Source organism: Chrysemys picta, chromosome 5 (assembly GCF_011386835.1).
Source record: "Chrysemys picta bellii isolate R12L10 chromosome 5, ASM1138683v2, whole genome shotgun sequence".
Taxonomy (NCBI): domain Eukaryota; kingdom Metazoa; phylum Chordata; order Testudines; family Emydidae; genus Chrysemys; species Chrysemys picta.
Window position 1 is genome coordinate 112,876,976 of NC_088795.1, and position 13,791 is coordinate 112,890,766.

General features: G+C 41.2%; 1 protein-coding gene and 1 long non-coding RNA gene across 4 annotated transcripts in view; one reads left to right on the plus strand and one right to left on the minus strand.

Annotated features, from left to right (window-relative positions):
* Positions 1 to 13,791, plus strand: part of LDB2 (LIM domain binding 2) — a 479,555-nt gene that overhangs the window by 171,827 nt on the left and 293,937 nt on the right. The gene's annotated exons all lie outside the window — the stretch shown is intronic.
* LOC101940115 (uncharacterized) overlaps positions 1 to 13,791 on the minus strand; it is a 62,124-nt gene that overhangs the window by 47,789 nt on the left and 544 nt on the right. The window contains exon 2 of one of the 2 annotated variants that reach the window (XR_006175686.2): positions 5,897 to 5,956. The exons of the other annotated variant lie outside the window; for it this stretch is intronic. This is a non-coding gene — a long non-coding RNA (uncharacterized LOC101940115). The remainder of the gene's footprint in view (positions 1 to 5,896; positions 5,957 to 13,791) is intronic. 2 annotated transcript variants of the gene reach the window in all.

Consider the following 13,791-nt stretch of genomic DNA (forward strand, 5'->3'; position numbering starts at 1 on the left):
GTAGAATTTTATTTCTGGAATGTTCAAATGTGGGTTGTAGTGGCATTTTGTTGTTAAGAAATCAAACGCCAGCAATGTACAAAGTGTAAAGGAATGCATGTAAATGCTGGAGATCAAAGAGTTAGTCTTCTATGGGGATTATCTAATGTCACTACTTTCTTCCCCACTTATCTTTACAGCATCATCCTCAATATAGTGGAATTTCTTTTTATATTCGTTGATATACTAGAATGCACTTGCATTTCCTCCAAGTCTGCAGAGTTGTCTGCCATTATGGATTCCTAAAGAACCCAGAGGGACAGCTTCAGGTAAACCATGGTGTTTTTTCAGTAGACTAAAATGCATAAAAACTTTGAGATAAATGAAATTCCAGTTGCAGAACTGAAAAAAGAAAATCCTGACCTCACATGCTTCCTCTTCTAAATAGCATTGTGTTGCTTCATTCTGGCTTTTCCCTTAAGGTAAAACCACATCTAGTTTGGTAAAATGCTCAGCTTTATGGCTTTTCAGACCAACAGATAAAGCCACAATCTCTTGGTATATGATTATTGGAAAGATTTATTCTGCAGGTTATATTGATCTATGTAGTAATTTACAATCTATTTTTTTTTAATCTCATAGTTTAAAAAACTTGCTAAAATTGCATTAAAATATTTATTGCACGTACTTTGCCAATATTTGAGAAAGGTTTCAGTGATTTGGTCACTCAACTGTGTTTGCTGGTAAGCAGTAGCAGGGCAGGTGGATTAATTCCTTGCTATCTGTAGGTCATTGGGTGACCAGCATTCTGAGACGCTGTCCTAAAATCTCCTGCAGGTAGTTTGGCATGTCTCTACTAATCATTGTGCCTGAACAACCTTGCTCTCACATGGCTCACACACCCACACGCTGTCACAGCCTCAATTTTTAAATAAAAAGAAGCTGACAGCAATAAGGAATTTTAAAAAAAAATGTCTATTAGAAGAAGGAATTGTGTGCAACTGTCTTGGAAGGAACTGAGTTTGCTTGGAGAGAGCAGTGGAGAGGATTCAATCTCCCTTTCTTTCTTAAATACATGACTTGCTGCTGCTAAACAATGAACTTGGATTAGACTGGTATTTCTCCTTATAGCCCTTTCCTATTGTCAGATCTTTTTCTGGGGAAACGATGGGGAACAGGAGAAAGCCTTCTGCCTCATTTCATGTGTTATTATTTTATTGGGTGGAGGTCAGAGGCTTTCCTTGCCTGGGGGAAAATAATCCTCATCAAGGAAACAAACACTATATAGCTGATGGGTGAACCTCAGAGTCAGCCTGGATAGCTATAGACTGGTCTGGATGTTTGTGAGAAGAATCTTTGTTGTTGAGAGCTTCTCCCTCTGCTCTGGTGCCAGGTTTGTGCAGCCCTCTGCCCCCATCTGCAGGAATCATTATTAGGGAGGCTCTACAGCCCAACTTCCTCTTGGCAGCAACCTTCTCCACAGTGGAAGTGCCACTCAGCTTACTACTGGAGAAGTCTTCATGGCCTTGTTATCATCCTCCACTCCAGGACTCTTTCAGGGGGAAGTTCTGAACCTTCCACTCCAATGACATTTTTCTTAGGGTGTTGTGACGTTATTGATATAATCTGGGACCATGTAGAACATGGTTGCAACCAAAGTCCTGTAGTGGCACCAAATCTTGTATAAAGGGGGTCAAATGAGGTATCTAAAACAAGGTTATGGTTTGCTGGTTATGATTATGCTGTCTATATGTGTGTATCAATTTTGTAGTTGAAGTTATGAATATTAGCTCTATACTGTCTGTATTTCAAACTTATGCTATGCTTCTGGGAAACATCCCAGACAAGTTGGTGTTAGCTCTGCCTAGCCTGCTTGATGGCCCATTAAGGACCATCAGCTATACAATTGACCCATTCAGAGAAGGCAAATACGCCTTGCAATTCAGCAAAGTATGCAGGGACTGGCCCATGTGACTCCAGACTCCATTTTGCTGTAATTTTCCACAGTAAGGACAAAGAGGTGTTCTTACACCTGGAAAGGACTATAAAAGGCTGATGCCTCTCCTTCATCTGGTCTTCAATCCTGCTTCATACCTCTGGAGGAACTTTGCTATAAACTGAAGCTCTGAACAAAGGACTGATGACCCATCACAGCTGGGGATAGGCTGACCAGATCACAGAAATGAAATATAGGGACGCGGGGGGGGGGGGGGGGGGGAGAACAAAAAAAAGAGTCCCTCTGGGAGGGCAAAATTGCTTGTTTGTCCAGTGTCCCGACATGGGTCATGACGTGGGACAAACAAATATCGGGACAGTCCCGATAAAATCGGGATTTCTGGTCACCCTAGCTGGGGATGTATTCCAGAGACTTGATTTTGAACCTGCAGTGATGAAATAAACTGCTACAAGCCTGAACCAAGAACTTTGCCATTACTGTATGTAATTGATTCCATTTAACGAATTCTAGCTCTCATCTCTATCTTTTTCCTTTTATGAATAAACCTTTAGATTTTAGATTCTAAAGGATTGGCAACAGCGTGATTTGTTAATAAAATCTGATTTGTATATTGACCTGGGTCTGGGGCATGATCCTTTGGGATCAGGAGAACCTTTTTTCTTTTTAATACGGTATTGGTTTTCATAACCATTTGTCCCCATAACGAGTGGTACTGGTGGTGATATTGGGAAACTGGAGTGTCTAAGGGAATTATAGACTCATAGACTTTAAGGTCAGAAGGGACCATTATGATCATCTGGTCTGACCCCCTGCATGCTGCAGGCCACAAAACCCTTCCCTGGACTCTGCTGTTGAAGTCCCCAATCCTGTGTTTTAGTGACTTCAATCGGCAGAGACCCTCCTGCTAGTGATCCCTGCCCCATGCTGCGGAGGAAGGCGAAAAACCTCCAGAGGCTCAGCCAATCTACCCTGGAGGAAAATTCCTTCCCGACCCCAAATATGGCGATCAGTAAGACCCCGAGCATGTAGGCAAGAGTCTCTAGCCTGACCCCTGTTGGCCATTATACTATTTACGTACCATTGCTTGGTTTTCCTTGGCTACTATGTTTTACCATTAAACCATTCCCTCCATAAACTTATCTAACTTAATCTTAAAACCAGACAGGTCCCTTGCCCCCACCGTTTCCCTCGGAAGGCCGTTCCAATATTTCACCCCTCTGACGGTCAGAAACCTTCATCTAATTTCAAGCCTGAACTTCCCCACGGCCAGTTTATATCCATTCGTTCTCGTGTCCACATTAGTACTAAGCTGGAATAATTCCTCTCCCTCCCTTGTATTTATCCCTCTGATATATTTAAAGATAGCAATCATATCCCCCCTCAGCCTTCGCTTTGTCAGACTAAACAACCCAAGCTCCTCTAGTCTCCTTTCATACGACAGGTTTTCCATTCCTCTGATCATCCTAGTCGCCCTTCTCTGCACTCGTTCCAGTTTGAGTTCATCTTTTTTAAACATGGGAGACCAGAACTGCACACAGTATTCCAAATGAGGTCTCACCAGCGCCTTATACAACGGAAGGAGGACCTCCTTATCCCTACTAGATATACCTCGCCTAATGCATCCCAAGACCGCATTGGCTTTTTTCACCGCCACATCACATTCATAGTCATCCTGCAGTCTACAAGGACCCCTAGGTCCTTCTCCTCTTCCGTTACTTCTAACCAATGCGTCCCCATCTTGTAACTAAAATTGTTATTAGTCATCCCCAAGTGCATCACCTTGCTTGTGTGTCTTGTGGTTAGCCAGTGGGGTGAGACCAAAGTCCTTTGTCTGGCTGGTTTGGTTTGCTTTAGAGGTGGAAAAACCCCAGCCTAGGGTTGTAACTGCCCTGTTGGAGCAATTTGTCCTCAATTGGCACTCTCAGTTGGGTCCCGCCAGAACCGCATCGTTACAGGTGTGACATGTCCATGGTCATCCCATTGCCTCCCCCATTTCCTGGAAGCTTTGTTTTTTGGAAAAGGTTGTATACTGTTCATAATCCTCCCCCAGCACTGTTCTTAAGGCAGAGGATTCGGAATAGTTCATGCCTGACTCCCCCATAACCTTCTTCCAGTAAATGTGCTTTCTGCGGCAAATTCTGCATTGCTGCCAAGTGCTTCCTTTCCACCAATGTATTGGCGGGGAAGCTGAAAGCACTAATTCTTACCTGTGTAAGATGTAGACAAATTCTGCCCCCAGTTGCATGCACATGACTTACTAGCATAAGAGCAGCCATACTGGGTCAGACCAAAGGTCCTTCTAGCTCAGTATCCTGTCTTCTGATAGTGGCCAATGCCAGGTGCTTCAGAGGGATTGAACAGAACACTGAATCATCAAGTGACCCATCCGGTGTCGCTCATTCCCAGCTTCTGGGAAACACGGAATTCTAGCAATTATACATGAAGTTATTGAAAGTGCTTCATGAAATTCCATTGGCTTCAGCCAAAATGTATGAGGGTTTCTTATACAATAGATTTCCTCTGAGATCAAAACTGTGTACAACTACCTTCATTACTAAATAAAAAACACGTTAAAATACAGTATAAAGGACAGGTATATCAGTTCAAAATGTAGGGGCTAAATCAGTGTCTCTTAAAGTTTTTCAGATAATGGACCATTTCTTAGGATAGAGAATCTGTTTTGGACACGCACACCTTCCCACCCCTCATCCTTTAGCACCTAAGGTTTAGCTCATATTAAGACACTGTTACAGAGACTCAATGAAAATAAACTCGCTTTAATCCTAGGGGTGCAGCTGTCTGTTTGCATCCTCTCATTTTGTGTCTTTTACTTACCTGGGTGTAGGACTTCACACTTTTTCGTGCTGAATCTCCTCTTGTTGTCTGCAGCCCCACCTTGTTGTTTTATAGTTTTAGATCTGTCCTACGTTGTCTGTGTACAATTATTGAGTCAACCACAAATTTGAAATGTGGTTAACTGTACAGCAAAGGCCCAGTGAAGGGAGTCCTTGAAGGGTGCAGAATGATGCTTGCTTTTTTTTCCACACCAACCAAACCTCTGGAAACGGTAAAAGGATCCTGACCGGTGTAACTGCTTGAAGGTGACAGACACTTCAGCACTGAAGAAGACCTGAAGAGCTCTTCGTAGCTCAGAAGCTCCTCTCTTTCACCAACATAGGTTGGTCCAGTAAAAGATATTAACTTCACCTACCTTGTCTCTCTAACTTCAACACTGTGACAGAAGCAGCTCCTCAGACCACCAGTGCTCCATGCACCACAGTTTGAGAACCACTAGTCTAACTTAAATGAACTATAGCAAGAAAATTCAAACTTAAAGTCAATGCTTTTTATTCTTAGCATACCTTTTTGGCCTGGATTTTACAGGCATCAGTGAAAACTGATAAATATCTACACATCTGGTATAATACCAGGTGTCAACAGGACCAGTTAGGCATGAAGGCTTCCTCTCGTTTCTGAAAATCCTAAGTGTTGATGGGCATTAAGCCATTCATTGTCCTGAAACGTGTTTGGTATTTAATAGATATACTGCATTTTACTGTTTTGACTCTGCCAGTATGTCAACCTTTCCTTTGATATTCCAGGAATTATGCTCATTTGTGGCTACTTGCTGAGGCCAAGGAGGAAGGATGAGTATCTTTCTTTGGGAAGATGCGGTGATCAACACCATCACCTGTACTCACTTCCTTCTTCGTGTTTTGGCTTCTTCCCTGGTGTGTGCGTTCCACAGCCTGATGGTAACCCAAATGAGACTGATAGGGGATTTTAGATTCCACAGACAATAGTAATCTTAATCAAAACAAGATTTATCAAAACCAGAGAGAAAATGGAATTAAAATAAAAGAAACAATTGACTATATACACTTATCAGTTAAACCAGATGAGGCATTTTCAGTTTAGTTATAGGGGGGTGGGGGGGAGAGAGAAAAGTGAATCACTTACATCCCTCGTGAGCCAATTCCTTCTCTCTGAGTACTCTGGTCCAGCTGTCAGCATCCTTTCCTGTCCAGAGACCAACAACTCCTTTTTTCAATTAGGAAAGCTCTCTTATCAAGTCCACCCTGATCTAGGGCTACTACCCCTTACTTTCCAAAATACTTCCCCCCCCCCCCCTTCAGTTATCTACACACACAGTATGGTTTGGACTCACTGTTTTCTTTAGGACATGGACCATTGAGGATATCAAGATCCTTTAGTGATGATTAATAGCAATCCTTCAAAGGCTTTAGGGCCTAGCCCACATATCCTCTTTCAGAGACTTCTTTGGCTATCTGTATCAATTTTAGGTAAGGCCTCTTGTTAAAACCCTCTGAACAATGTTTGTACAAAATAGACAGGTCCCAGTCTCTCCATCACAGATGCATACTATGAAATATAGATAATGAATATTTAGCACTAGGCATTTTTCATTGCAAATTACCTTTTCTTAAATCTATTGCTCACAAGAATGTATCAATAATGGCCAAAATAAAGAGACTCCTAGGAACCAATCCTGGAACCAGTTATTCCTGCGTAGAACTTCAGTTGTTGCTCATTGACTTCAGTTGTTGTGCTGCTGCTCAGACGACTTGCTTCTATTACATTTTCAGCAGGGTCACAACTATAGTTTATTCATGTATCATATACCAAAGAGGAAGACAATGGACTGAGACACATGAGATCTGAATTCAACTGTGAGCTCCACCTTAGACTCGCTGTGTGATGCTAGGATCTTACTCTCTCTGTGCCTCAGTTCCCCATCCTCTAAAATAAGATACTAATAGTCCTTATCTCCCACCCTTTGCATCTTGTCTGTTTAGACTGTAAGCTCTTCTGTGCCAGGACACACTTTCATTGTGTGTTTGTATTGTGCCTAGCCCAATGAAGTTCTAATGTCAGGTGGGGCTTCTATATAATATGCTTGGCTTAGCAGTTGGCATATGTGCATGTGAATGTAAAATTAACTTAACCCCTTATCTCCATGTTTCATCTACATAACAATTCATGTGTCTATGAGAAACAAAGTTCTCTAAATTAGGCCAAACTTTCCTGCAGCCTCTCCTAAAATAACATTGCTTTTTTATGTCTCTATCTTCTAGTGTGGAAGAATCGTCTGATTATTTGCAAAAGTGCCTCACATGTATGTATTTAACTGATACTTGTGGAAAAAGTAAAAAAACAAACAAACAAACAAAAACAAAAAAACAAACAAAAAAAAAACTTCTGCCTTTTCCCAGCTATCATAGTTCTGTAAACCTCTTGGGCATCATATCAAAAATACTAACATTTAATATATTGAATCATTTGGTATACCATATTTGAAACCTTGTTGGTAAATATCTCCTCTCTAATTAATTAGTGATATAGTATATGGGCCAGCCAAAGTCATAATTTTCTAGTGGCTGCTATTCTATTAAAATGCATTTCTGAAGTTGTCAGAGAAAGAGGGCTCCTGCTAACAGCAATGCGCTGTTCTGCCCATATTGTACTCGACTGTCTGTCTTTCCATGTTGCAGAAATGTTGTCAAACTACAGAATTACTTTTGGTTTACTATACAGAAAGTAGGTGTGGAAAGTTATGCAACTTTATTTAGTACAGTATCCTTCATACAAGTTACATTCCAGAAAGCCTGACACATGAAATAGCACTATGGTTGGTTGGTTTAAATATGGTTAGTAATTAATGAGTTACAGCAAAACTTCTTATCAGCAATATTTTGTCTGTTACAGATAGAGATGAATTAATGTCTTGGTGATACGAGTTTGACAGTAAAGATGTTTATTTGTGTCTTGAAATACAACCCTTGCTACATCTTCACTCTCCCCGTTTCCTTCCCCCCACCTCCCTCCCCCTCCTATTTCCCAGATACCAATCAAATTACCCATAGGTTTTGTACTTTGAATTTAGGAAAATATCTCTCTTCCATCTCCTTCCCCCAACCCCTCTCCTTCCAAAAAGCTGAAAAATTATGACTACCCTTGAGAGGTGCACTAAGGTGTTTTCATTCAGTCATCAGTGTCCACGCTACAGCGTGAAGGAGCATGCATAAGAAGGAAAATTAAAGTAGTAAAAGGGAAATTCTTTAACAGCTCAGATGTGTCTCATCTCACTTCAATAAAGCACGTCATAGTCAGATTAAATGAGTAACAGTGCACCCATTTCTCTGAAAACGTAAACACCTACATGTTTTTTGTATTTGATAGTGGTAGGGTCTGGCAATATAATTCATACAGTTCCTGGAACTGCCTCTCTCTATATGTGTGCCTTATATTGGCATCCATTTTATTATTTGTATTTCAGGAGTATTTAGAGGCTCTAACAGCGCTTAGGCTACGTTGTGTTAAGAACTGTTTGTAACGCTGCCACCCTGGTCGGGTTGTCTGCATTAGGGAGAAAATCTGGGATCTTTGCATCTTAATACATAAGCCTCTACTGCCTGAGCTAAAAGAGACAGTTCTCTTAGCCCAGGCTGTAGCAGGCTCATCAATGTTTAGTTGCCTAGCCACCACTAGAGAGGGACAGAGTGCTACGCTGAGCAGGCATGGCTTACATGGATATACACATGAGACAAGAGCTTACAATCTGAATGGAAATCACTGGGGAATTCTGCTCAAAAATATGTGGCTTGCTATGGTCCCATGTTTGTCATAAATATGACACACACATAAAAACATATTTTCAATTCTCTCTTCCCCACAAAAATATCTGAGTAAAAGGCAGTTTGGCAAGCCAAAAATGGCCTATTTCCATCCATGAATTTCCTCCCTCTCCCAGTGGGAAATGCTACGTGCAGCGTGGGTAGCTAAAAAAATTAAGTAGGGGAACATCATACTGTCTGAAACCTGCTTCTGTCCCCTTGAAGAACTCCACTAGACAGCCAGGGAGATGGGAAGGTAGAAGTGGTCTGCGGTGTTTCTGTGGATTCTGGTTTACTTCAGAATGCTGGCTAAAGTGATGCCCAAAATTTCAATTATCTTTATTTACCCTCTCTATTGTTACATTTTGCTGCATGAGATTGTGGCGGCGTTGTTTTAAGTGCCAACAGTTCATATAAATATTGGCCCTTTCCACAGGAAGAACCAGGTACTTGAGGTAAAATGTAGTTGTTTAAGATACTCATGAGACAAGTGGAAATTTTAAGAATGATCATTGTACCTGTATTCAGTGTGCCTAAAGGGCACATTTTATGTTCTGGTTACATAGTCATCCTTGTGAAGATCAAAGGAGGACTCATTTAGAAATATCACGTGCATATGCTTTATATAGTCATGTTCCTCAATGGCAACTTTAAATTCTATCTCCTCTATTGTCTTTTGTAAAGGTACATGACGTTATGACTTTGCTGTCAGTGCAGCTTGTATTGTTTTGGTGAAATGCAGTTGATGCCTAACATGCATTTACAGACCTTTCAAAGAATGTTATAGTTGCATTTTTTCTTCCTTGTTGTTTTAGAAGATATGTGATTCCGTCTATCACTGCTGCAACTTGTGATGTGGTAGTACAATGAAATATGAGGCCAGTGCAACTAAATACCTTCTTTTGTTATGTTGTGTGAAGGATATGCTACTTCTTTGATATTAGTGCGCTAATAATGTTTTAGATATATAAAAATAAAGTCAATGATCACTGTTCCTTGTCTGAGCAAGTAGTGCCAGACTGCTCTTCTAGCCTAAATAAGCAGTCTTGTGAGGTCTGTGGAAGAAAACCGTTTGGAAAAAATAACCAAACATATCCTCTTTGTGTGCACAAGTTGTTAGACAGCACACGTGAATGAAGAAGTCTTCACCCATTCCATAGCTCAGGGTGGCCAAACTTATAGGTCCTCTGAGCCGCATATGACAATCTTCAGAAGTTTGAGAGCCAGGGTGTGCCTGATGGGGCTTCAGCCCCGTGGGGCACACCTGCTGGGGCTTGGGGCTTCAGCCCTCTGGGTAGAGGGGTCTGGGGCTTCAGCCCCACACCTGCTGACGCCTTGAGCCCCGTCAGGCACGGCTCGCTGGGGTGAAGCCCCAAAACCCCCCTTGCCAGTGGACAGAAGCCAGAGGAGACACATGGGGGTGCATATATGGTGACATGCCCCCCAGATTTTTGCCAGGGTTTGCTGGCCCCACTCAGTCACATGATGTTGCAGGGCCCCCTCCCTGCACAGCAGCTGCTGGAGCCGGCAAGCTGAGAGATGCAGCTCTGGGGAGAGGCTGCAGCAAGATGCAGGGAGAACCCTCCTTTTGTGTCTGCCTCTCCCCACAGAGCTAACACCTGGGAGCTTTAATATGGGGCCACTGAGGGTAAGAGCAGGGACACGCCTACAGGGGCATGACTCAAACTGTTGGGGGGGGGGCGAACCCTTACATTGTTTCCCCCAACTCTCAGCAGGCATCTGTTGTCTCTGGCAGAAGCCTCTAGCCCCACCACCCCACTGCAGGGCAGAAGCCCCAAGTTCCCTCCTCCCCCCTACCCCAGTCTGTTAGACAGAGAATGTGGGGTGGGGGTGTGGGAGGTTCCATGAGCCACACTTCAGCTGTAAAAGAGCTGCATGCAGATCATGAGCTGCAGTTTGACCAACGTTGCCATAGCTGTTCAGTTCACTGCACCCTTTGGTTATCTAACAGGTGGTACATAGACGCATGATGGGGACAAGTGAACTGGTTTGGATAAAATAGGAAGCCCCCTCATCTTTCAGCCGGAACTCAGATCAAATACAAACTGAAAATTATTTGAGATTGGGAAAAAATGTAGTTAACACTCTATCCTTTATCCCTTGGCATTATTTTGAATTTTGACATGTCCCTGGGCTTCCTAATTCCATCTGGGACCAGAAAGTGAACTAGGAGTAATCTTGTGAGTAAAGGAATGGTTGGTCTGTCCTGATTTCCAGCCCATGGATTAGAGCTGAGAGAACTAATTGGTAATTTTATACATATATTTGTTCCTGTTCATGAATTATCTTCAAGCAGCTTGCAAACATCACAAATTAATTCATTGTTCAAAATTATCTGGTGAATAATATTTTGGTCCATAGAGCTCAAGCTGGTCCTATGCAAACACTGGGTGTTAGAAATTTAAAAGATTTTTGTTTTGACCAGAAACAGATCACGTAGTATTGTTCCTATTTTCTGATTGCAGGACTGTAACTCTTAGAATCAGTTTACTCAAATTTGAAATTGCTATCCGGGACTATTACCCAATATTATCTTGCAATTTGCTGTAGCTTTGAATTCTTCCGCTAGTGCACATGTTGCTATAACATTTTGGATGGTGAAAACGATGGAGCATGAAAACAGCTGAGTAAAATTCAAAATGTTTGCGTGAATATTCACAAATGTCCCCTTACCCCCCAAGTATTTGCTTAGCTCTACTTTGGATAAACAGCCAATGATACTGATCCCAAACGGAATCTTTCGAGATTTTCACAGACAAAATGAAGTACACTTTACACTTCACAACCATGTCAATGCAAAATATCTCTATATTCATGTTCTGGTAACCTATATATTTCCCAAATGGAACATTCTGAAGTAGGGATGTCCTAAAACTATCCAACAGATATAAAAGCAATGTTATAAAATAGCCATCAATTAAAAAGAGTCAAGATAAATACCAGATAAATTCTTGATTGATCATGAAGAGCACAGCAATAAAAGGTAACAGAGAGGCCCAAATTCTGCCCTTGGCTATTGCACTTGAAACTACTGTTGACTTTGAGAGTTGTACAGTTTGTGCCTACATAAGAGTAGAATTATCCTTGATCCGACTGGAGAATAAAATCATACCTGTAGCTGGTATCCTGTCTTAATTTAGGCATTGTAGCCAGAATAGTTAGCATCTGAAATTTAACCATTGTATCTGGACTAATTGGTATACATAAAAATATTATACCCAGATAATCTTTCTCCTTCTGTTGACTGGAGTATTTTTGTTTTACTGTTAGACGGTAAAAGTCCTTGGTGGGTAGTACAGCAGGCTAGTGTATTAGACACACTAATATATTCAAGTGGGATTTAGCATAAAATGTGGTGTGCTACATACACTGTATAATAGCTTTCCTTCAAAGTCAACATTTGCCACATTACCACACACAGTAGAAATGGAGATGAAGATGACATGGTATTTCTCTACATTTAATATAGTGGGGAAATAGGGATAACTCATGCCTCTGCTTGGTAACTGGCAAATATTTTTCTTAATGGCATTGCTATATACCTAAGTACAGGAAACATTTAATTCTGATAACATAATGAATATAACATGTGGCATTGCAATGTAACCATCTCCTTTATTCTCAATATTGTATGTACATACACAACAGCAGATTTTTTTTAGAGCATGACATTTTGAAAATTCCAGTAGATTCCTAGTGAAAAAGTGCATGTTGTACATTTATATAAACTACAGTACAACACACCTATTTGTACTGATAAATACACATGTAAACAAACTACTAGAGAAGTTCTAATTGCTATGCCTCATTTGCCTGCATACTTCTGAGCATTAAAGAGAATTCAGCTTAATTTTCTCACAGCCTCTATTTTAATCTCTGTCCCAGTTTTCCAAAGCCCATCTCTGCTTATGTAAATGTAACATGATCTGAGCTGCATGGGATAATCTTGATGGGAGAATAGTTTATATCATTTTAAATGAGTGAGATGCTTTGTGACATTCTTGTTTAAGTGGCATGAAAATCTGAAGTTAAGTGCTGTGTAAACGAGGGCAGAATAGAGCCCTTTGTATCTCATTTCCAACCTGTTACAGGATCATCTAGAGCTATCACCACATAAATCCCCTGAGGCTGTGCATCTCCAAGTCTCATTCTTACTATGCTGTTCCCTGATCACAATGGAAATCCACTCAATTGAGATTGAATCTCAGGGAAGTCTCACCAATACTCGCTTTCTAAATTTGAAACATCATCTCCTTATGGCCCCTTTTTACATACACTATGGTTTTCTGATAGTATTTCTGCTGAAACACCACAGAGTCTGTTTTTATGTGTGTGCTAGAGTATTTAACAGGTTTCAGAGTAGCAGCCGTGTTAGTCTAAGGGGAGACAGGAGCATCTAGTAATCAGACTAGGGAACAGTTAGCTGGGACTCCAGAGTTAGTGTATATTCCCAGCTCTGTCTGTCACTGATTCATTGTGTGACCTCAGGCAAATCATAACCTCTCTCTGCCTGTTTACTCATCTACAAAATTGGTAAAGTTTGTAAACATTTTCACATTGTGAGATCTCAAGTGCAAGGCACTATACAGCCCCAAACTGAAATACACTATTGTTTATATAGGCGCATCCTAACTCAGAATGAATTCTTATGCCAAACTAAAAAAAAATTGCAAGCTGCTTGCAAAGAGAGACTCATACAAACTAGAATTTTAAAGTTAAAAAAAATGGGAAGCAGTAAACTGTAGTACTATTCTTCAGTGTGTAATCTGCACACTGAAATGTAAATAGGGGGTCAGGCTCTCCTATGGCCATGTGACCCTCTCAGCAGGAAAAGGGGAAGGGGGCGCGGAGGGAGGTAATGCATAGAGACGTGTACAAGGATATTCATGAGCTGGGAACTTCTGCAGCAAAAATAGCTTTCCTGCACAGTCAATGGTGCATAGCATTCTGTTTAAAAACCCTTATTAAATTAAGAGGAGCTCTCTGCAGCCACCAGGCTTTGCTGCTGTGTTTGTACTTCCATAATGTTGTTGAGAATACTGGAACTTAATATCAACATGAAGGTTTAGAAAAATCCAATAACATTCAGATACAACTTGATTGCTGAAGGAGCAGAGATATGGAACATGAAAACTTGGTATGTCTCACCTGAGGAAGTACCAGCTCTTCTGCTTCTCTTTGTTCATTTTATAAAAACGT